Raw genomic sequence first — 25,248 nt, 5'->3', positions numbered from 1 at the left:
CCCATGATAAAACACAGCTCCTGTTAATATTTTGCTAATTCATTAAATTTCTTTCTAAGTATCTTTTTTAGTCATAATTATGTTATATGCATCACTGCACATTATTTTTTCCACTTAGCACCACCATGTGAATTTTAAAAACAAAATCCTACAATGAACCCTAAATAACAGTTCCTGCACCTAAGTGCTTTTGCTTCATTATGAGTTTTCCCTAAGAAAAAAAAAGCACAAAACATAAAGAATAAAAAGCAACCTGGCATTCTCTATATTTGTCCTCATCTGATAAAAAGATATCTTTTGATGTTAATAGGAGAGGTAGTTTTCCTAGTGCTAATACTAATGGAAAGTCACATGGTATCTCACATGAGACCAAATATGAGAACACAATGAGGAGTCCTGCTGACTGTACGTTGTAATTTCTCATGAAATGAAAGAAAAGAAAGAACCGTACAGCTGACCCTAACCACGGTCCAATTATTTACTAGACTAAGTCACCTTCCTTTCAGGATCAATTACCAACTGTTACGATAGCTTTTTCACTTGAGGGGAGCACAGCTGTGGCCCAACTGACCGCAAGTCTCCTAACAGATTATCACTGCCATAAGGGAAACTCCAGTGCCAGTCTTCACCTTTACACAACTGCACACAGGACCACTATAGATAGAGCAAATCTAGGAAGCCAACCAAGCTGAAGAAATCTAATAATGCTGTCAATTTGGAGGAGCATTCTTATGGTCCTATATTCTTAAGTGACTAAACAGAGAGCAAGAGGCAAAGCTGGCATTAGTGAGACTCTGAGGAATTGAAAGAAGACTTGACCAAAAGGAACAGTTTTCCCCCCTCCATGAACCCCTTTCATAGTATCTGAGTCTCACCATCACAGAATGTCTTTATGGGTTTACTTCAGATACATACAGTGTAGATGTTTGGTTAGAATGTTCATTCTTCCATCTATTATCTAGATTCCATTCCTTCTCAATTTCCTCAAAATTTCCTCTTTGTCTTCAAGCAAGAAGACCATTGTCTTTCATCATTTAAATCCTCCAGAGTAATATCTAATAATTAGGTACTTATTCATGTAACAATATTAATGAGTTATTATTTTTTTAAGGTGGGAAACTGCAGCCCAAACAGGTTAACTAAATGGTCAAACTTGTGGCTACTAAATAGATTCAAAGTTCAGTATCAAACCTGTTTAATTCCTTTCCTCATTTCTTTGTATAGCTTCAACAGATGCTTTTCTTCCAACCTTCTATTTGCTGTCCATTCCCTTTCCTTTTCTTCAGAGCTTTCATTGTGACATTGAATTTTTATCTCTACTTCCTATCAAACAGCTCCTTGAACTCCTCAGAGTTTGCCATCTGACCAACATCATGCCACCATCCTCTTTTGCAGGTTAGTAAGGTTAATACCGTGGACTTCTTGTAAACCTGAAGCCTTCCCAGTCTTTTACATAAATGCAATGCTAAACACCCAATCTTCAAATTTTGTATTACCCTTATTAAAAAGACTTTGCTAGTCCCTTTCTTTACTCCTCCCCAGCACTACAATTAGTGTTTTGAAAATTTCCCTTTCTTAGATTTTGCTAGGGTGTATTACTGGTTAAATAATTATCTGAAATAGAACCAGTTTCACATCTCCACCACATATTGTCTGTGATCTTGTTCAAATGTCCTGATATCTCTGAGTCTCAGTTACATCATCTCTAAAAGGTGGTTTATGAAAATAAAGGAAAATTTGCTTAGAAAGCACACAGCACACAATGGAAGCTCAAGATATGTAGACTCACAAACATAAAGGTAGCACAGAAGAGCATTTCAAATGAACTAAATTTTTTATAATAGTTATATTGCATGTGCCATATCACCTCAGAAAAACCCTAAAAGGAGGGGATCTTGCTATAGAATAGCTCCTCTTGGTGCACAGCACCATGAAATTGCCAAATAGACATTAAAATTACAAGGACAATATGAAAAGGAAGGGACTTCAAACAAAAGATAAACCCACTTATTCTGTTAATTTAATTCTTGTTGATTATTCTGATAAATTAAGAAATAATAATAAGTGATATAGTTTAGTGCCAAAGAACTGTAACCCAGAAATAGGGAATAACATATGAAATAGAACATCTAATCCAAAATTCCCACATTCAGACAAAGGATGTGAACATTAGAGAAAATTCAAGTATGAGACTTGTCTCTGGAAACCATATGAGGAATGTTCCCTTGATTGCCTATGGAAGTAAGCAGGATTAATAATGGTTCCCCCTACCCCCAAAATGTCCATGTCCTAATCCCTGGAGCCTTCGAATATGTTATGTTACATGTCAAAAAAGAATTATGTTTATAGATGGAATTAAAGTTGCCAGTTAGTTGACTTTGACATGGGGAGTTACCACAAGTAGATCTGGGTTATCTGGGTAGATCCATTGTAATCACAAGGGCCCTCATAAGTGAAAGAGGAAGGGGAAAAAAGTGAGCGTCAGACTCAAAGATATCATAAGATGCTGGCTTTGAAAATGGAGGAGGCGCTGAGCCAAGGAATGCGTGCCCCTCAACAGTTTGGAAAAGGCAAGGAAACAGACTTTTTCCTACAGGCTATCGAGAGAGGAACACAGCTTTGTACACACCTGATTTTAGCCTTTGGACTTCTAATCTCCAGAACTGTAAGAGAATATATCTGTATTGTTTACATCACTAAGTTTGTAATGATTTTTTATGATGGAAGTAACAATGTAACTATTACATAAAACTATTTGTTTTAAACCATTAATTAAAGTTTTCCTGTAGCAAGTTTTTCTGGGTAAAAGAAATAAACAGAAAAGGTTAGTAGCTGAATTTTCTCCAGGGAATAATGATAGTCTTTGAGGGTATCACCTCTAAAAAAATATCTTAAATTTTAGGTTTTTCAAAGAACTAGAATCAGGTTTGAGCAAATATGTTTCTGAGAAAATAATTTTCTTTATGAAAGAACAACCAAACACACACAATGCACACACACACACCCAGATACACACATACTCAATTTTAAATAGGTCCTGATGATCATGGAATGTTTTAGGCAAGAATTCCTTCTGAGTCTGAAATCAGCAGATAATTCATGTTTCTTTAACCTTATTCCTATATCCCAGAAAGAGAAAATCTTAGAAAAAAAAGTACCTTGCTAAAAGTAATATATCAAGTTAGCTTACCTTAGAATTTTGACAATGTCTGTGCTTTTATGATGCTACGCCCATAGATAAAAACAAAAATAGTAAATTGATTATTGAAATTCCATGAAGTAGACTCTAGTCGCATATTTGTCATAAGCAGGAGATATATATGAGACTAAGTCACTAGATTTGAATGTCTCGATTGAAATAAATTAGAGTCTTAGCTAGGTCTTAATTAGAATACTCCTTAACCGAAGGTTGTGATAAACATAATGTGATAAACTATTCAAGTGGTGCTTCCTTAGCCAGACAGCAAGTTGCTGTGACTTAAGAATTAGTTTCATTTTGTGGTTCCAAGAAGCTACATCACTTTACTCCTATGAGAGTCAAAGTTTAAGTGAGAAAAGTATGATTTATGCATCCAAACATACATCTTTGGGAACAGTCTCCAAAATAAAATGTTATTCTTTTTGTAGTTAGAGCTGCTATAAACAATTAACTAGAAGGCCACATGAGAACATTAGGAAAGGAAATGTGTGCACCATCTGAACATCTGGGTTTGTTTTTTCTCCTGGCTTGAGGAAAGCTCTATGTTAAAACCTCAAGCAATATTTTACTATCATTCTTCATCCAGCCTCAATTAAATAGGACATGGTTTTATACCTTTGGTGGTTTTGAGGTTTTGGCATGGCTTACCCATGTGGGGTTGGATCTTTTTCTAATTTTACATCTGTTTTCAATAAAGACATTGAAAACTAGAGGAAATGTACTAACTTTACTGCTTTATTGAGTGTTGTTGATTTTTCACATTTTCTAGCACTTGCTTTAGGTAACCTGTTCTAGATTAATCCAAAATCATTCTTTTGATACACCAAGTTTCCTGTTAAAATAGATATAATTTGCCTGTGCATTAGTAGTCGCTTTACTGATGCAAAAATGCATTTGAATCTTCAGCTACAGATGAGTAACATGACAACCATGAAAGAAATAGAATGACAGATTTTAGTAGGTCTTTCAAAAATGGTAATGAGAACTACATCTACGATGTATATATTATCAAACGAGCAAGTTCTGATCTCTCATGCCCCCATCTGTAATATTGGGGGACTTTTTTGGGGGGGGAATCACTAGTCACAGAGTCACAACTTGTCATAAGTTACCAATTTCAAGGCATTTAGGTTATTTTTTAAACCACAGATATAATCTCCCATATTGGGATCTAAGTAAAGCCCAAAGAATAGTGACAATAACGATGGTGATAATAACTGAATAAAGTGATATAATTTTTTATTAAAATTTCAGAGCCTTTTATACATGGTACTTACTTTGTCATCTGTGAAACAGGTTGTGTGGGATTATTAAACATTTTGGTAAACAAGAAAAATGAAGGCCAAGGAAATTAAATGTCTTGTGTGAGATGACACTTTCATGAAGTGGAAAATCCAGGTTTCTTGGATTTAGCCCTGCAGTCTCTACTGTCAGCAATTTTCTTAACTAGTTTCTCTTGTGACTAGAAGAATGATCTGGACACCTTTCTACCAAACCTTTCTGGAAAATACATTAATGAGTTTGTAAGGATTTTCCGAACACAGTGTTTTTGAGGGACTCTATTTGAGTGGGGTATTTTGAGGCTTCTGTCATCTAAAGAGCAAAACTGTCCTTGGCAAAAGGAACTACTATTATGCACTAATCATTATAATAACTCATTTTGAATTTGGTTCTGTAGTCTGTGCATGCATAATCTGGGGGGAAAAACATGACAGAATTATTGTGGAGGTACAATGGGGGCAACTATTTAGGGGTAAGAAGCGTCCCAGGGATTTAGTGCATCCAACTTCCCCAGAACGTCTTATTTCTTCAAGACAAGAACTACTAACTACTACTACTCAGTTTACAAATAGCAATGGGATATGAAATAACTAAAATAAAACGCTAGCAAAAAGTTCTGCAATTACAGATTTTAGTAAAATGTTAAAGTATACTTCTTTTTCAGAAAACTGCTACAACTAAGGTGGATAATAAAAATACCATAGGATTTTACATATTTTTGTTCATTGAATGTGTAGCCAAAACTGAGATTAATCTATTTGTTCCACAATAATCTCTCAAATGAAACTAGTTGTGTCCAACTAGTCTCTTCATTTGAACAATTAAAACATCTGCACTAATGTAACACAATGTAAAAGTGAAGTTGTAGTTGATGTACCAAGACAGTAGATATCACATTCCAATGAGAGGTGAAAGGATATAATTCAAGAAGTGTCTTTTAACCAGTTATGACTTTTAAACCCTTCACCCCTATTAAGGAGATGAAAGGGATTGAGATGGTTAGAGATGGTGATATGTTGGCAGAAAGATATTGGTATATTGCCTCTTAACAACATCTATTGAAAAGGGCTAGAGGAGGACTTGTCCTTCACCTCAAGCATAAGAAAAGGACTTTAACAGGGAACTATCAGAGCATCCTATCTGGTTCCATTCTAATTTGTGGGACAGCATGAACTGGTGTTTCACACACAACATAGAAATCTAAAGTGATATTGAGTGATTAACCATTGCCTTGATGATGGAGAAAAGGAACAGTTGTTGTTGTACAAGAATTGGCCTGAATTCATAAAATTTTCAGGGTTTCATGGTAGTGAAAGCATTTAAGCATGGAGGCGGGGGAGGAAAGAAAGAGTCTGCACACAGCCACATTGGGTATTTTTTAACATATCCAAGTAAAAAAAAGTTGAACATGATGACAGTTGCCTAGGATATGTGAAAGAAATCACAAAGAAAAAGTTAGACTAGACATGAGTTCACCACTGCCTATGGAACCTCTGTTGAGTGGCTGAAGTGATGGGAAGTTTTCTAGAAAGAATGAGGTTAAACTTCGGTCAAGTTCGGAGCAGTAGATCTCCAAGTGACATCAATCATTAGGAATTTTCTTGCTACCATTTCCTCTTCCTTCCCACTGCTCCAATCACAATGGGGGCCCAACTCCATCATTAACAAGACAGAGAACAAGGAACAGAGGTATTTTGCTGACATGGGAGGGGAATACATACTCTTTTCTCATCTTCTCTTTTATAATAAGCAAGTTGGAGAAGTTTTAACTTGAAAGCAAGATAGAAGCAATCACTATTATTCACACCTAAACAATAGATTAATAAATTCAAACTATGCTATGTGAATTGAAGAGACTGGAGAATAGTTTTTACTACATAACATAAACCAGAAAAGCTGTTTAGACCTGCCTTATATGTCAATCAGAAAGGAGGGGAAAGCGTAGGCCCTCAGAGTAAATTTAAAGGGATTGTAGGAGGCAAGTTATTATTTGATAATATTCCATGAGTCCTGTGTCTTCAATATTATGTAGACTGTTGAAAAACCAGTAATAATAATCACTAAGAATAGAGGAAAGTTACTTGAGTGGTCCACAATGTAATTCATGATTTTTTAAATTTTCCTTCTAACTGAAGTTCCAATGCATGTTTTTAGACTCAGAACATTTCTTTTCATATCTATTATCTACTTCTGTTCCCAAGTTTCCATTCTGTTTCTAAAAATATTCTAATGTAAAGCAAAAGCCTCTGTTTTTCCTACCCAGCTGAGAACATTTTGAACCATGTTACAGGAAAATAGTATTCTAAACAGTTTTTAATTTACAGCACTAAATATCTGCATTTCACTCTTTTTATGAAAAAGTAGGTAGTGATAGAACAAGTCATGGGAAATAAATATTAGAATGATAGCTGTACCAGTTTAGACATGTTGCTCTTTAGTTTCAAGTTAATGATGAAAGAGCAGCAATATTATGCAGTAATGGCTTTCCCCCCTATTTTTTTTCAAAACTCCACTTATTTAACCACAGCCTTCTTACGCTCCTTTAATAATCAGCTATATAGTTAGTAGCGATATAAAAGCACTCCCATATTTTATAGTAACTAAGAATCCCTGCTATCTATAATTATAGTCAGGACTTGGACAACGGGGGAAAGACTAATTTTCTTAATGTTTTCATGCATGGAAAAACAATCAAGTTTTCCTTTTTATTTGTAATCGCATTGACTGGCCCTAGCTGGGTTTACTTTTCCATATTATAAGCAAGCCAGGCTATTGAAGTGTTAAAGTCTTTAAACATCTAGCTGTTATTTTATTTTCTATAGTCCTAATGGCAGTGATAGGAATCTTTCCAAGTCAGATTTATCTTTTGCTCTTACTTGCTCAAGGGTTAGCCTGACTCTATTCATTGACCTTAAATCTTGATTGCGTTTGGGCTGGAAACTAATAAAGTTGAAAACTGGAAAATGGAATAGTCCATCATTGATGGAATTTTGCCTTAAGAAGCAGTGGGTGAAGCAATAATGTTCTTTTATTAAAGATTGTGCTAAGTTAAAAAGGGTTTGATTCTGTCAAGTTACTAACAAATACAGGGTAGTTGAATACAGAGTGTTCACAGAGTAAACAAGAGAGTGGACTGGATGAAGAAGATAAGGTTTCAAAAATTTTACTTTCAGGTCTTGTTAATTTTATTGGTTGATACACAGCTATTCTAAACTTGGCACTGATATCAACTTTGTGTCATATCTAATGTGTGATAATGATGAATTTTCACTCTTTTATACCATAACCACAAATAGAAGAAAATTCCATATTCTGTTATGTGATAAAATAATTCCTTTTTCATAGGCACTAGTTTCTGCATAAGACATTTTTGAAGGAACTCTTCTCACTAGTAGTATTCATTTTCTTATATTTTATGCTCATATTGACTTTTCCATCTTGTTCTATAAGATATTAAGTCTGGTTCAAATCTCCCCCCAGTAATTGCACAGTTTATTATTCTTCTTATAGGTCTGTTATTTTTTGCTTTCTACATTTTGTGGTCATGTTATTGTGTATATATAAATTTTAAGTGACTATATCTTCCTGGTACATATTTACCATTTGGAATTCCTATTCTTACCTCTAATATTTTTTTCTTCATTGAAGCCTAGTTCATCTGATATTAACCTAGCTGCACAATCTTTCTTTTGGATATAGTTCATAAAGTATTTCATTTTCCCTCAACTTCTTTTAGTCTTGTATCTGTATATGTCCCTTTTGTAAATAACTCATAGTTATATTTTTAAAACTTTAAATGCAGTGTGAGGGGCACTTGGGTGGCTCAGTCAATTGAGCATCTGACTTCAGCTCAGGTCATGATCTGACTCGTGGGTTCAAGCCCTGCATAGGGCTTGGTGCTGACAGCTCAGAGCCTGGAGCCTACTTCGGATTCTATTTCCCCCTCCCTTTCTGCCCCTCCCCTGCTTGTGCTCTCTCTCCCTCTCAAAAATAAACATTTTTTTAAAAATTAAAAAAAATAAAAGTAAAAATAGATGCAGTGTGAAAACATCTGTATTTTAAATGGTACATTTAGAAGTCACATTTTATATAATTATCAGAATATTTAGGTTTATATAAGTTTATAACTACCAGTTTATTTTATGCTATTTAGCCTCTCTCTCCTATCATTTTTACTCTACTTTTTTTATTTGTCTCAGATTGTGTGAATATTTTTCAATGCATTTTTTCTCTTTTTAAAAATTTTTAACGTTTATTTTTGAGAGAGAGAGACAGAGACAGAGCATGAGTGGGGGAAGGGAAGAAAGAGAAGGAGATAACAGATTTCAAAGCAGGCTCCAGGCTCTGAGCTGTCAGCAGACATGGGGCTCAAACCCAGCAACCATGAGATCATGACCTGAGCAGAAATCGGACGCTTAACCGACTGATCTACCCAGGCACCCCCCATTTTAATAATTGACTTCCATTAGCAATTTTTATGTATGAAGAAACTAAGTCATAGATAAGGTCAGCCAAAAGGAAAGGTCACTCAAGATTCGAAAACCTGTTTAGTGCCTTCAGGGATCATGCTTTTTCTATTATGTTACTGATCCAGAAATCAAGATGAGATTATCATTTATCCCACTATGTCTGACACAGTGTTAAATCCATAAAGCTAGTATCTTTAAACTGAATTCCTTTACTTAAGTTCTCTCTCTTTTGGTTTCTATGTTGTGATTTGAAACTCCAGGCTCCTAATTCAGCATTAGGAGAGTAAGGCAAGGAAACATAAATCTAAGGATAGATTATATATAGTCAACTCAATGAACTTCAAGTGATCCTTACAGGTCCACATTTTCAAAAAATACATTTGGAAAGTCATAGTAATGCATTAAACTATCTTTTAAACTGTCTAAACCCTTGAAATGACATAAATATTAAGTATTACTAATTCTCAATGAATTTATTTTTCACTGTGCAAAAAACCAAGCAGATGAGAAATCAGAAAGCTGTTTGCATGTTGCCATTTATCTTTGAATTAAAATATTTTAAAAGACAATGTCAAGGATTCTTTTCAATTTCCCAGTTTTATTAAGCATTCCCAATTGAGTTGCTTAGTTTGGATGTACTTGTTTATGTTGATAAGAGGGGGATTAGACGTTAGCACAGCAGTATTAAAAAAGATGGTCATGCAGAATTTTATTTGGTTGCCATAAATAATTGATAATGAAAATAGTTTAATTTCATGAAGTGTATATCTTATAATACTTTGGAATTAAAACAGATCACCCAGTTATAATGCAATATCAGAATAATGTGGCTGAATTACTGTTCTAATATTTATAGTTCATATTTCATTGGCTTTTCTCTTTGGGAAGGGTAATTTTTCATAACTTTTGAAGTTATTATTTATGAAGAGCAATACAATTTGCTTTAGAGAGTCTTGTTTCCTGTTCAGAATTGTAAACAGATTACTGAGGGAAACTCTTTAGAATCAAAGGATGACATTTTCACAATAACTTGCACATAAAATCAAATATAGTTTAGACAATCTAAAAATCATGTATGTGTGTATGTGTTTGGGTGTATGTCTGTGTGTGTGGCTGTTGTTTTCCTCAGTGGGGAAACTTTAAATTGAAGTAGTTCAATCTTAGGATGGTTTTGATGGATTGTTATTTGTTTTTGTTTGTTTTCTTCATAAATTAGTAAATGTAGTAGACTTAACATAGACCAAATAAAAGTATTGAATGGAAAGCCTTCCAACGCAAATTCATTCAAATAATTACCTATGTCACATTTGCAATATGACAAAACTTTTCAGCTCTTTGGACGCCTTCCGGGAGTTATGTATATTATAAACTCAGATTGGTTTGGATTTTTTACCAACATTATTCCACTGGTTCAATTTCATCAGAACATATTTTTCTGGTAGAGCTAGCTTTGTGGTTCTTACTTTAAAATCTGGGAGTAACTCCAATGCTATTAAATGTGGTCTCAGGAAAATGAAAGAGGGAGAAGGGACGTGGCAGGGCCTATAAACAAATAATAAAAAGTGATTCTCATATCAAATCTTGTATATCAAAGTGAGAAATAACGTATTATTTAAGGTGTTTCTACTTTTTGAAAAAATTTTTGACATACCATTTTCGGTGTTGCTAAAAATTAATTTACAAAGTATGAAAGAATATTAACCTTATCACTTCAGAATCTCATATAATTTTTGGCCAAATACAATATTATGCACACTGATCACCCATTCTTTCTGTCAGACCAAGTTCTTTCTGTCATTTATTTCTTTTCAAAAGCCAGTATTCCTCAAATTAGAGAAGGTACACTACAAAGAATATTCAAAATTCCAACAGGTAAGGGTTTGTCTTTCTATTCTTGGTACCAACATGTAGCCCTGATGGCAGGACTGACTCCATTTTTGGCCCTCCACCTTGTTCATGTTTTCTCAGTGACCTCTCTTGGGGCTAAGGGTTCTGGGCTCCTCAGAGATTAATATAAATGTCTTGGGGATGGGGAAAGAAGAAGAAGAAGAAACACCTGCCAAGGCCAGGATGGGGGGAAGCATGTTTTGGCCTTCCATGAATCTGTTAGAGATAACATAGTTTTTCCTCTTTCTGCCACAGAGGTGGTGTCACAAGATCTAATTGAAGAGTAGCTGTCAATTAGGCACATGCAAGGTCTTTGAGGTGTGTGAGAGCCCCTGATCTCACAACAGTGCCCTCTTGTGTGCCCCTTCATTTTATAATCTGTGGACTAAGGTCCAAATTTTACAGAGAATAACTATACAGCTGCTGGGATTCATCCTTTGCCCCATCCACTCTGTTAGTAAGTTACCCTGAATAAAACTCTGTGTAAACTTTTATGGGATGGCCTGCTTTGTTTTCTGATCTCAAAGTGCCTTCTCAGTTTGGAGGATACTTTACTGTGTCTCTTCTGTCTTCTAACACAATAACAGTGCCTAGAAGCCTGCGTATAATCTAGTAGGCAATCTATGATTCAGAAATATTTGTTTAACTGAATTTATTTATTTATTTATTAAATGTTTTATTTATTTGTTTGTTTATTTTGAGAGAGAGAGAGAGAGAGCAGGGGAGGGTCAGAGAGAGAGAAGAAGACACAAAATCTGAAGACCTAGCTGTCAGCACAGAGCCCAATGTGGGGCTTGAACCTGCAAACCGTGAGTTCATGACCTGAGCCCAAGTCGGACCTTTTAACCAACTGAGCCACCCAGGTGCCCCTGTTTAACTGAATTTAAAGAACCACAGAGGAGCCTTCATGGTTCAGTCAGTTAGGCACCAATTTCACTCAGGTTATGGTCTCATGGTTCCTTGGTGAGCTCTACATGGGGCTCTGCTGACAGCGCAGAGCCTGCTTCAGATCCTCTGTCCCCCCTTTCTCTGCTTCTCCCTTGTTTGTTCTTACTTCTCAAAAAGAAATAAACATTAAAAAAAATAAAGAACCACAGTTTCCAAGTTAACTTTTTAATGGGTTCAAATGCATACTGATTTGTGGCAGTATGAGCGGGAATATCTAAATTTTGACTGAGGACTCTATATTTCTAGCCTAGACTACTCAAGGTAGGTTATACGACTCTCCTCTGGGATGCCAGAGTACTCTGGAATTCTTGCTTTCACAGCCTGCTTCACACCACAGTTCCATTGCCTACTCTCCATCTCACAGATACAAGCTATGACATTGGTTGCAGAGACTGTGTCCCATTTACACTATGTCCTTAGTAACTTTTACAGTTATTGTAAAAAAGCAGAAACTCAGTGTTTGTTATATGAATGAATTGCATGCTTTTAAGACAAATAGAGAAGTTAATGAGTTCCTGAGAAAGGTGTTGACCCATTCAGTTGAGCTTTTGGACTTGCTACATCAATAATCCTGTGCACAATGAATAATAAAGCTGAAGTCCTCTGAGATGCTGAGGTGTTGTAAGGATAATTATATAAAATAATATGCTCTAAGGTAATATTTATCATAATATCTGGAACATAGTGGTGATAGGAACACAAGTATATGTGCAATATATGCACAATATGTGCACATTGTATATATATGGAAATGGATCATAAAACCAGGTAGCTCCTTTTCCATTATTCATCTACAAACTGGTTATAATGATACTGACATAATTAAATGCAAGTAGAAATTATCAAAATAATAGTGGCTTTAAAACTTCACAAAAAACATGTTGCAAAGTACAAAATATACATTTTGTGATTCAAAGAACTAGTAATTCCTTAGAGATATACTAACTACCTTAAACTTGTAGTTGATACAAAAGGGAAAGTATGTCACACTATGAAAGTGTTTATAATCTTAGAAGCTTTACCTAAAACCAATAAACAAGAGTTAAACTTTAAATGGTGATTATAAACATTAAAGACATTCTGAAAGAAAGGATATGAATATGGTTGGGAGGATCCAAAAATGAGATCCATGTAAAAAACAGAGTTTGATGTCAGTAGAAAAGAAAGTCTAGGATTCAGATATTCTAAAATAAGTTCGATGGGATTCTTGACTGGGGAGAAGGGTTGAGCTCAGACACTGGTCTGAGAATAGGTATGTCACATGCTAAAAACAAAGTTGTGGAAGTCTGAAATTTTAAATGATATTATAAAGCTAGCAGAGGGAGGGGCAGAAGAGGGAAATTTTATGAAGTTTGGATATGATACAGAATCACAGAGATATTATGAGATTTTGAAGGACCTAAGGAAACTAGGGTATCTTACAACAGCTGTTCTAGAAATGGTCTGCGGGATATTTGTGTAGATGACGAAACTGTTTTAGAGATGAGATATTGCTGCAGCCACCTTGTGTTTCAGTATTGAAGCCCAGGGCCAGATTGGAGGGATGAGTAAGAATCAAATTGGACTAAGGTTTTTTTTTTTTTTTTTAGGGTACTTATTTTTTTTAATAGTTTATTGTCAAATTGGTTTCCATACAACACCCAGTGCTCTTCCCCGTAAGTGCCCTCCACCATCACCACCACCTCTTTTCCCCCCTCCCCCTTCCCCTTCAATCCTCAGTTCGTTTTCAGTATTCAATAGTCTCTCAAGTTTTGCATCCCTCTCTCTCCCCGTCTCTCTCTCCCTCTTCCTCTCCCCCTAGTCCTCCATTAGGTTTCTCCTGTTTTCCTGTTAGACCTATGAATGCAAACATATGGTTTCTGTCCTTCTCTGCCTGACTTATTTCACTTAGCATGACACCCTCAAGGTCCATCCACTTTGCTACAAATGGCCATATGTCATTCTTTCTCATTGCCATGTAGTACTCCATTGTGTATATATACCACATCTTCTTGATCCACTCATCAGGTGATGGACATTTAGGCTTTTTCCATGATTTGGCTATTGTTGACAGTGCTGCTATGAACATTGGGGTACATGTGGACTAAGGTTTTAACAGAAAATAAAAACACTATGAATATTCAAGCTGAAAAAAGTAGAGGTAATAAATGGGAGTTCAATGTTTTGGACTGGAAAGTTGTAAGATGGCTATTATTCTGGAGACAAAATTTCTTCCATTTTAGTCTCTTTTTATTTCAGCTTAAAGAAAATGATTATTTTTTATTATATGCATATTTCACTTCCAAATGCCATTTCCCAATCAGAAGCCTGACTTCATTTTTCAAATACTTTAATACAACCTATATTCAAGATTTTTAATACAGAATATCTAGTTCCACATGGAATTTCCTTAAGGTAAACAACAACAAAGTTACCATACTTAATACGTCACTTGTGTGGATAATCAGATTAATTATATATATTTTGTCAAATTTTGAGTTCTACCTCAAATGATAATGGCCAGATAAAAAGAATTCTCTCAGAAGACTGAAACAAAACTAGCATATGGCTATTCATGAATATCGAGCTATTAATACCCAAACAAAGACAGTGTTAGAATGAAGTGTTCTTACTTCCTAGTTCTCAATTGTGCAGGGCAGAAAATCAACTCCAGTGAAGGTGGGGCTTGCAGAAAGAAAAAGAAAGAACTGTTAGATGTAAATTTGACATATGCTTTATAAAAATTGCTTTAAAATGGATTTTAACATTGATATTACAGTAAAATACCAGTATTGGTAGGATAAAATGGGTTATAAAGAATATGAATCCTGAAATAAGATTGCCTGATTCTGAATTCTGGTCTCTTAACCCAGTAGGTCTGTGACCCTGGGCAACCTTTGTAGCTTTTCCACCCTGTTTCCCTTTGTATGAAATGAGGATAATAATTTTACTTTCATGATATATATGTCATAAGTATGAAGAAATTTCCTCCATATAATGCTCTTGATACAAAAGGCCTAATATATATTTCATGCTCAATTTTGAAACATTTTTAAAAGAGGGAGTTACTGGATTATCTGGTATTTCTATTTTTAATTTTTTGAAGAACCACCATACTGTTTTTCACAGTACTTGGACCAAATTGCATTACCACCGTCAGGTGGGAGCACAATGGTCCCCTTTTCTCCATATTCTCACCAATGCTTGTTATTTCTTGTCTTTTTGATAACAGCCATTCTGACCAGTGTGGCATGATACTCTGTGGTTTCGATTTGCATTTCCCCGATGATTAGTGAACTTGTGTATTTTTTCATGTGTCAGTTGATGACCTGTATGTCTTCTTTGGAAAAATGTCTATTCAGGTCCCCTGCTCATTTTCTAATCAGATAATTTGGGGTTTTTTGGTGTTGAGTTGTGTAAGTTCTTTATATATTTTGGATACTAAGCCCTTATCAGATACATCATCTGCAAATATCTTCTCCCATTCAGTAGGTTGCTTCTTTTTATTATTTTTTTTTCCTTCATTGTGCAAAAGCTTTTTATTTTGGTGTAGTCCTACTACTTCATTTTTGCTTTTGTTTCCCTTGCCTGAAAAGACATATCCATAAATATGTTACTAAGTCTTTAATCCATTCTGAGTTTATTTTTGTGTATGGTGTAAAAAAGTGGTCCAGTTACAAGTATCCACATATTACATATCTACCATTTCCATTATTCTTCATTTCTTTGTATAAATCTGTATTTCCATCTGGCATCATTTTCCTTTTTCCTAAAAGACTTCCTTTAAAATTTCCTGTACAGTAGGCCTACTTGTAGATAAATTATTTTAGCATTTACATTTCTGAAAAAACATCTACATTGCCTTTATTTTTAAAATATATTTTTGCTTGGTACAGATTCCAAGAGATTTTCCTTTTATCTTTAAATATGTTGCTTCACTGTTACCAGACTTGTACTGTTTTCAAAATAAGTCTGTTGTCATTGTTTTCTTTATTTCTCTGTATATATTATATATTTCTTCTCTGGTTGTTAGTAACATCTTCTGTTTATCATTAATTTAAGCCATTTGGTTATGATGTGCTTTAGTGGAATTTTATTCATGTTTCTTGTACTTGGTATATGTTAATTTTCTTGATCTGCTGAATTTTCAGTTCTCATTAAATTTGGAAAAATTTAAGTCTCATTTCTTTATATACTTATTTTCTCTATCCTTCAGGAAATTCAGGCACATATTTGTCCACTTGAAGTTGTCTCACAGTTTTCTGGTGCTCTATAATTAATCACTGTTACTGTTATTAGTTTTTGTGTTTCATTTGGCATAATTTCTGCTGCTATGTTTTCAAGTTTACTAGTCACTTTTTCTGCAGTGTCTAATTAATCCAGTGGATTAACACACAATTAGACATCAGTTTTGTTAACATCAGTTTTGTTAACATTTCTAAGATCAATTTTAGTCTTTATCATATGTTGCATATTTTCCGTTAATGGAGTCACACTTTTCTCTACATTTTTGAATGTATCTAATCCAGCTATAATAACTCATTTCATGCCTTTCATACAATGTTATCATGTGTTTCTTATCTGTTTCTATTGATTTTTTTTCAATATGACTTGTATTTTCTTCTTTACTTGCCTGATAATTTTTGTTTGCTTGTCAGGTATTGTTTATTTTATTTTGTTAGATGCTGGATACTTATAATCCTTTTAAATATTCTTTATCTTTGTTTTGAAATGTAGGTAAGTTCTGTGGAAACTGTTTTATCCTTTGGAGATTTATTTTTAAGATTTGGTAGGTGGAGTCATAGCAACTTCTCATCTATGGCTAATTAAAAAAATTTTTTTAATGTTTATTTATTTTTGAGCGAGAGACAAAGTGTGAGTGGGGGAGGGTAGAGAGAGAGGGAGACCCAGAATCCGAAGCAGGTTCCAGGCTCTGAGCTGGCAGCACCGAGTCTGACACAGGGCTCAAACTCACAAACTGTGAGATCATGACCTGAGCTAAAGTCGGACACTTAACTGACTGAGCCACCCAGATGTCTCTATGGCAAATTTCTTGATCTGGTACTGAAGCACTACTATCCCTTGGGTTTTTTGATATGGATATGTTTCCCAACACTTGACTACAAATTTTAAACATACAAATAAACTAAAAAATGTTCATAGTGAGTAACTATATATCTACCACCTATCTTCTATGATTACCATTTATGTATTCATCCCTGTATCCACCTCTCACTCCATCTGAAGTGTACTTTATTTATTAATCTAGCCACTCTTGCTTTCCTTTAATTTTTATATTGTATATCCTTTTCTATTCTTTTAATATCAATGTAGATAGTGTTATATTTGATGTGAGTTTCTTGTAGACAAAATACTATTTAGTTATATTTTTTAATCCACCTGCCAATCTCTTTGTGTTTACATTCCCATTAAATTTAATCTTTGATATATTAAGTTTTATTTATTCATTTTTTAAAAAATTTTTGAGAGAGAGAGGCAGAGAGAGAGACAAGAAAAGGGCAGAGAGGGAGGGGCAGAGAGAGAATCCAAAGCAGGTTCTGCACTGTCAGCGCAGTGGCCTGATGCAAGGCTCCAACTCCTTAACCGTGAGACCATGACCTGAGCTGACACCAAGAGCTGGACACTTAACCAACTGAACAACCCAGGTGGCCCTTGATATATTGAGTTTTAAGTCTGACTTTCTATTTTTGGTTTTCTATATGTTCTCTCTGTATTTCTTGTTTTATTTTGTTTTGTTTGTTGTTGTTCTCCTTTTTGCTTTTTCCGGCGTTTCTATTATCTAGTTGGAAATTTTTTTTAATTTCCAATTTGGTTTTTCTATAGTACCTTTGAGTGTATTTATTTGTATAGTTTTTTTTTTGTTGTTGTTGTTCTATGTGTTCCACTATAGATACAAAACTTAATCTCAATCTATTGGTGTCAACAGTTTATTAGTTCTAGTGTAAAAGCTTCATATTCTATTATCTTCTCCTGTATATAACTGTCTTAAAGATTTCATTTATGTATATTGAGAATCACACCAAAGACTGTTATAAATTTTGCTTCAACTGTCATCTGTAATTTAGAAAACTCAAGAAAACAAGGAAATTGTATTTTTTCTATTGTATTTTTCCATATATTTGCTTTTTGGATTGTTCTTTCTTACTTTCTGATGTTTCAAGACTTTTTTTTAACCATGCCCTTTAGGTTTAAACAATTTATTTTAGCCATTCTTTTAAAATAGATATGATGGTGACAAATTATTTTAGTTTTTTCTCATTTGAAAATATCTTGATCTCCTCTTCATTCCTGAAGGCTGCTCCCTACGGATATAGAATTTTGATTTGACAGTTCTCTTATTTCAATATTTGAAAAATGTGGTGCTACTTCATTCTGGCCTCCATGCTTTATCATACAAACTCTGCTGTCACTTGAATTATTTTTACTTTACAGGTAAGATGTCATTTTTCACTCACTGTTTTCTCTATCACAAGTTTTCATAAGTTTGACCATGATGTATCCTGGCATTTTTTTAACTCCTGTTTGGGGTTTGCTCAGCTTCTTGAATCTGTGGTTTAAGTCCTTTGCCAAGTTTGAGAAATTTTCAGTTATTATTTATTGAATACTTTTTCATGACAACCCTCTTTCTCCTCTCCTTTTGGAATTCAGATGACTCAAATGACAGAGCTTTTGTTATGGTTCCACAAGTCCCCAAAGTTTCATTATTTTTTTCCCAGTCACTCTTCTCTCCATTGTTCAGACTGAATAATATCTATTGTCCTAAATTCAACTTTACTGATTGCTTCCTCTGTTCCCTCCATTCTCATGTTGAGCATATTCACTGAGGATTGCTTCCACGTTATTGTATTTTTATTTCTAAAGTTTCCATTTGGTTCTTCTTCATGTATTCTATGTCTTTTCTGAGAATTTCTATATCTTTGCTAAAATTTTACTTTTTCTTCATATGCTTGTGTATTCATAATTGTTCACTGAGTCAATTTTATAATGGTTTTTTAAAAATTTAATGTTTATTACTTTTTGAGAGAGAGAGAGAAAGCAAGCACATGCATGGGCAGGTGGGAGAAGGGCAGAGAGACACAGAATGTGAAGCAGGCTTCAGGTTCTGAGCTGTCAGCACAAAGCTGGACTTAGGGCTCAAACTCAAGAACCTGAGACCATGACCTGAGGCAAAGTCGTGCACATAACTGATTGAGCCACATAGGCACCCCATATAATGGTTGTTTTAAAATCTTTTTCCAATAATTCTAACAGCTATAGGATTTATTTGACTGCGTTCTCTCATTCAAGTTTAGATATTTCTGGGGTTTGGTATGAGGGGTAATTTTCAAATAAAACCTGGGCATTTGGGGTATTATTTTATGAGACAATGGATCTTATTCAGGTATTCTGTCTTGGTGTCCTTCCTCTGATACCGCTCCAGCAAGTAGAGATAATGCCTCCTCACTTCTGCCAGATGGAACAATGGATAGAAATACAGGTCCCCTATTTGGGACTTTATTGATACCCTGGAGCCTATACCCACATGGTCTATACTTGACACTATAAGGAGGTGGTCTCACTGCTGGGTGGTCATGGAAGTTCTGAATCTTCAAAAGACTTCTTCTCATACTACCCTAGCGCCCCAACATGTGGGGTGGACGTCCAAGCTCCCTATCTAAGCTCCACTGACACTACGCAACAGCAGCTTTGTTTAACCACTTGGTGGAGGGTAAATGCCCCAGTCCCTACTGAGACTTCTCTACCACCATCCCAGTGGAGTGTTAGTGCACCTCGTTATAGCCTGACAATCATAGAAATCTAGTCTCTTTGTTCAGCCTTTGCTGTTGGGAGTGTACGTGGGGTCACAGTTTTTCTATGGTGTTTGATTTGAGTCCAATAGTTAATCTACTTTAGTAAACTGTCCCTTTCCTGGTCTTTTAGTTACAGAAAACAAGCTTTTGTTGGGACTTTGTTTTGTCTGTGCCCATTTGTATTTCTAGGTTGCTGGCTTCTCCAACACTCAGACCAAGATTGATGAGGCAAAAAGAAAGCTTAGGGAACCTAACACATGTCATTCCTTAGATCCTGAGATACCACACCAATTGGTCTCTTCTTCCATCATCTGCTTGAAATATGAACATGAAATTAATATACAAGTAAGCCAATATGGCTTAATACAAGATGAGAGGCCAAGTGGGGAACTTACATGTCCTAAAACGAAGTGAGGTCATCTTGGACCTTCCAAACCAATGGACCCCTCCAGCTGAATGTAGCTACATGAATCCAGGTGAATCAAGCAGGGAACCACTCAGTCAAGTGACAGAACCACAAGAAGCAGAACAACTAGTTGTTAAAGGCCACTAAGTTTTAGAAAGGTTTTTTTTGGAGATAACTGAATCAGTGGTCATACTATAAAAACACTCATAAAATTGTGGTTCCTGGCATTCAGAAAGAAATTCTATGAGTTCTAAAAATTCTTGGGAAGTATAAAGCAAGTTGTAGTACTGTCAGGTTCTTTAAGATATTCCTTATGTTTTTACAGAAATGACAGGACATTGAGGAGAAGCATCATATTTTTAAATGTTATGCATTTTAATTTTGAGCAATACATCATTGCAGTGTCTGTTTCTTTATTCCTTTATTTTTTCCCCTTAAAAAGAGACCTTCTCCGCAGCTGAAGGATCTTCACTGTTATAAACTATCTACACTTCTTCTACCCTATTTGCACAAATATCCTGCCTTTCCTAGAACAAGAAGAAAATGGAGGGCCACCAGCTAGGATGCTCTTCTTAGGGTACACTCCTAAGGATAACGTGGGCTCATTTGTGGAAGCAGCCAAAAAGGAAAGCCCTATGTTGGGAACTGGATGGGGTAATGGAAGAAAGAGCATGGCCAAGTGAAGAGTCCACAAACTCTTAGATGCTGCAGGGTTTTTGTGTAAATAAGCACCTTGATACAAGTATGCTCTAAGTATGCTCTGTGTTTGTTTAGTCTTTTTTTAACTGTAGAAAAGGGAAGAATTATTCATCTCTGTGGGGGACTGGATGGGGGGGTATTATCTGTTACAAGCTGTGGAGTCTTTTTAGTTCTTATCACAGGAATTGTTACTAAATGAAGTATAGAAAGTAATGGCCCTCCAAATGGTCAGAAATTTCATCCTTTTACTAACAGTTAGTAATATAACATTAAGCAATGACAAATGCCAGTGAAGTGAAAACCATATTGTACAGACTACTAAGTTTTGCTGGCACCCAGAAATGTTATGAATTACTGTAGTAATAGAAGCCAATGTGGCATATGGTACGTGGCATATTTTTAAATGTTACACATTTTAATTTTGGGCAAAAGTTCACTGCGGTGCTTGTTTCTTCATTCCTTTTTTTTTTTTCTTCTTGAAAACAGACCCTCTCTCAGTAGCTGAAGAATGCCAATTGTAAGATGTCAATACTATCTTACATTAACTGGCATCCTTTACAAAATATCTCAATTTAGTTAACAGAGCTACAGTATACACCAAAGAGTTACAAAATAATAGAAGACTGTGAGTATGTTTGTTATATAAATATACACACCGAGCACACATACACAGAAACATACATGTTGAGATTTCAATGTGTTGTATGTATTTTCCTAGTGGCAGAACAATAGCTATTATGTCGGTTATCTTTGGATGCATAAAAAATATCAAATTTAATGACTTAAGACAAAAAAAGTTATTATTGCCTATGAGTTTATGGATTAGCTGAATGGTTTATGGTTCATCTGATTTATTCCAACTTGTCTGATATTTATGGTGAACAGAAGTCTCAGCTGGGGTTGGATGGCTTACGATGGTCTCACTCACACATCTGTTGTGGCAGGTTGACTCATCTAGGGAGTCTCAGCTGTGATGGCTCATTTCTGGCCCATATGAACTCTTATCCCCCAACAGGCTGTCCTGAACTTCTTCACATTGTGGTCTTTGGATCCAAAAGAGCAGCAAGAAAGAATAAGCCCCAATTGTGAAGATTATTTGAGCCTCTGCTATCATTACTTTTAACAATGTGCTATTATCAGAGCAAATTACATGGCCAAAGATTGATTCAAGAAGTGGAGAAATGGATTCCACTTCTTGAATGTGGAGGAACTGCCAAATATTCTGACAATTTTGCAATCCCCCACAGCTGTGACCTTTGAGAGACTACTCAATTTTTTATAGATCTATAATGTTAATCCTACCCTCCTTGCATATCAGTATAAAGGTATCATGAAAATAACATGTTTTTGTTTGTTTCCGTTTTGGAAAGGAATTATTCCGTATTCATCTTTGTTGTTTTGGCACAAGGTCCAATGTTTGGGACTTGATTGTTATTTTATGGGTATTTCAAGAATAAAAAATATGTAAACAAAATGAAGATATGCATGCACAGAAATAATATTTAACTATAATTAAATAATGATAGAGTATGATAAAAGATGCATCATTATCTCAGATACTGGAGGTCAAATTTATAACATTTACATTACTTTCAAAAGTACCAAATAGGGGTGCCTGGGTGGCTCAGACATTTAAGTGTCTGACTCTTGGTTTTGGCTCAGTTCATGGGGTTGAACCCCACATCCAGCTCTGCACTGACAGCATGGAGCCTCCTTGGGATCCTCTCTCTCTCCCCTTCCCTCTGCCCCTTCTCTCTCTCTCTCTCTCTCTCTCTCTCTCTCTCTCTCTCTTTCCCCTCCCCAACCAAAGTAAATAAATGAACATTTTTTAAAGTATGAAAGAAAATTATAATAGTCTATCTCAGGAGTTAGGAAGCATGTAGCTCACTGTCTGCTTCTATAAAATTTTTATTGGACCTTTATGAACAGCCACATCCACTCTATTCTCTATGCCTGCTTTTGTACTACAGTGGCAGATTTGAGTAGTTGGTGACAGAGACTGGTCAGCAAAGTAAAAAAGAACAATTTATTATCTGACCTTTTATCTATAAAGAACTTACCAAACTCCACACCCAAAAAACAATGCAGTGAAGAAATAGGCAGAAGACATGAGTAGACACTTTTTTAAAGAAGACATCCAGATGGCCAACAGACAACAGGAAAAGATGCTCGATGTCACTCATCATCAGGGATATACAAATGAAAGCTACACTGAGATACCACCTCACACCAGAACAACTCAGGAAACTACAGATGCTGATGAAGATGTGGAGAAACAGTAACCCTCTTGCACTGTTGGTGGGAGTGCAAACTGGTGCAGTCACTCTGGAAAACAGTATGGAGGTTCCTCAAAAAATTAAAAAAGAACTACCCTACTACCCAGCAATAGCACTATTAAGAATCTACCCAAGGGATACAAGAGTGCTAATGCACAGAGGCACATGTACTCCAATGTTTAAAGCAGCACTTTGAACAATAGCCAAATTATGAAAAGAGACTAAATTCCCACCAACTGATGAATGGACGGAACATGGGGTTTATATATACAATGGAATACTACTTGGCAACGAGAAAGAATGGAATCATGCCATTTGCAGAAATGCAAGAAAGGTATTATGCTGAGTGAAATAAATCAGCCAGAGAAGGGAAGATCTCATGTTTTCACTCAGATGGGGATCTTGAGGAACTTAACAGAAAACCATGGGGAAGGGGAAAAATAGTGACAGAGAAGGAGGGAGGCAAACCACAAGAAACTCTTAAATACAGAGAACAAGCTGAGAATGGATGGGGTGGGGTGGGGGAGAGGGAAATTGGGTGATGAGCATTGAGGAGGGCACTGGTTGGGATGAGCACTGGGTGTTGTATGTAAGCCAATTTGACAATAAATTGTATTAAAAATAACATCTGACCTTTTGAGAAAATATTTGCTGACTATTATAGTACTTAAATATTTGAAACCATGAATTGGTACAGCATACCAACTATATATACATTTATATACAAACCCTGAGATCATGACCTGAGCTGAAGTCAGATGCTCAAATGACTGACCCACCTATGTGCCCCTTGAGTGGGAATTTCTAAAAAAAATATAGAAGTAGTAATGAAAATAAGAAGATAGTTACCTATAAAATCAGACCAACACTACCTATCAATACAGAAGTATTACATTCCTAGAATAAACCAAAACACTATGATCAACTGTATTGACCCAAGTATTGAGTGTCCAATTCTCAGTGTTGGCAAAAGTGTTCCCATAGTTTTTCCTGAGTCTCCCGGAATTTTGAGTGAGGAGGGAAAGATGTCTGGGAGGACTTCTTGCTTATTCAATGAAACTAACAGATGTGTAAAAATTGATCCTTCCCAGAGTAATTTTTAGTAAGTTTTAGTAATTGAATCCCTTTTCTCTAACTAACCATGTCAGTTGAGGAAATGAAAACTCAATTATCCTCAAAACAGAATGAAAGAGAAAGAGAAGACACATAGAAAACCAGGAAAACAGGGATATTTAGAAAGATAGAGTGTCAAAATGGCATGAAACAATCCATGCAACCTATAATGTGTCGATTTTATCGCTACTTAGAAGTAAGTGTAGGATGGTTGTGAGGACATGAAAGCGAAATACTTATGAAGGTAGGACTCTGTCTTGAGCACAATCATTTCATTAAGAGAACACCAAAAAGTTAATTGATTTAATTGTAGCTCTGGACAGTAAATTATCATATAACATATACCACCCATGGCATACATAGCTGTTAACTGAAAATCATGGATTTTTATATGGATATATGTCAGCCAAATTTACTTCTCTCTGTCTTGTTTAGTGTGATTTTTTTCAACATATATCCATGGGATAATGCAAAATAAAAGAATGCAAAGCTGCCATACTTTAGAAGATGGGTATATTATCTGTTTTATTCCACTTTTAATATTCCATTTTTAATATTATATTTTGGGGGGGAGAAAATCACCTTATTCTAATTAATTCACAAACAATAATGTCACAAAAGCTGGTTTGAGAAGGCACAGGAACATATGCCCAGCTCCAAATTCACAACTACCCTCGCAATGAATTTCCACGCAGTAAGAACATCTGTTTTCATTCCAATCCTAAAGACATCTGTGTTTAATGATAGAGGAGAAGTTTACCTGGTGGTTTTACACTTGATATCTTCACTACCCATTATATTTTTATGCTAAATTAACATGAGAGATGATTTTCCATATCTTCAATTTGAACTTCTTGATTAAGCTAATCCATTTGCGAATCTGCACTGTTTCAGCACCTCGCTAAAATCTCCACAAAGCTTAAGGTCACCCTGATTCTGGGCACACTCCAGAAACTGTTTTATTTCATAGTGGCATGGGCCAAACTGCTGCTGGTATTCCCACTAGTGAATAAAATAATAGTGTCATTTATTTAATGCTTACTAGCTGTCGTGCATAGTGTTAAATGTCCTAAGTGTATTAGTTTATTAAATCATAAGACAACAATATGATTCCTGTTTTATAGTTAATTAATAAGAGCTTAGATAAATGACCTATGGTAGCTCACGCAGCTCTTAAAGT

This window comes from Suricata suricatta, chromosome 4 (genome assembly GCF_006229205.1).
Source record: "Suricata suricatta isolate VVHF042 chromosome 4, meerkat_22Aug2017_6uvM2_HiC, whole genome shotgun sequence".
In the NCBI taxonomy this organism is placed as follows: Eukaryota; Metazoa; Chordata; class Mammalia; order Carnivora; family Herpestidae; genus Suricata; species Suricata suricatta.
Note: the sequence above shows the minus strand (reverse complement) of the source record.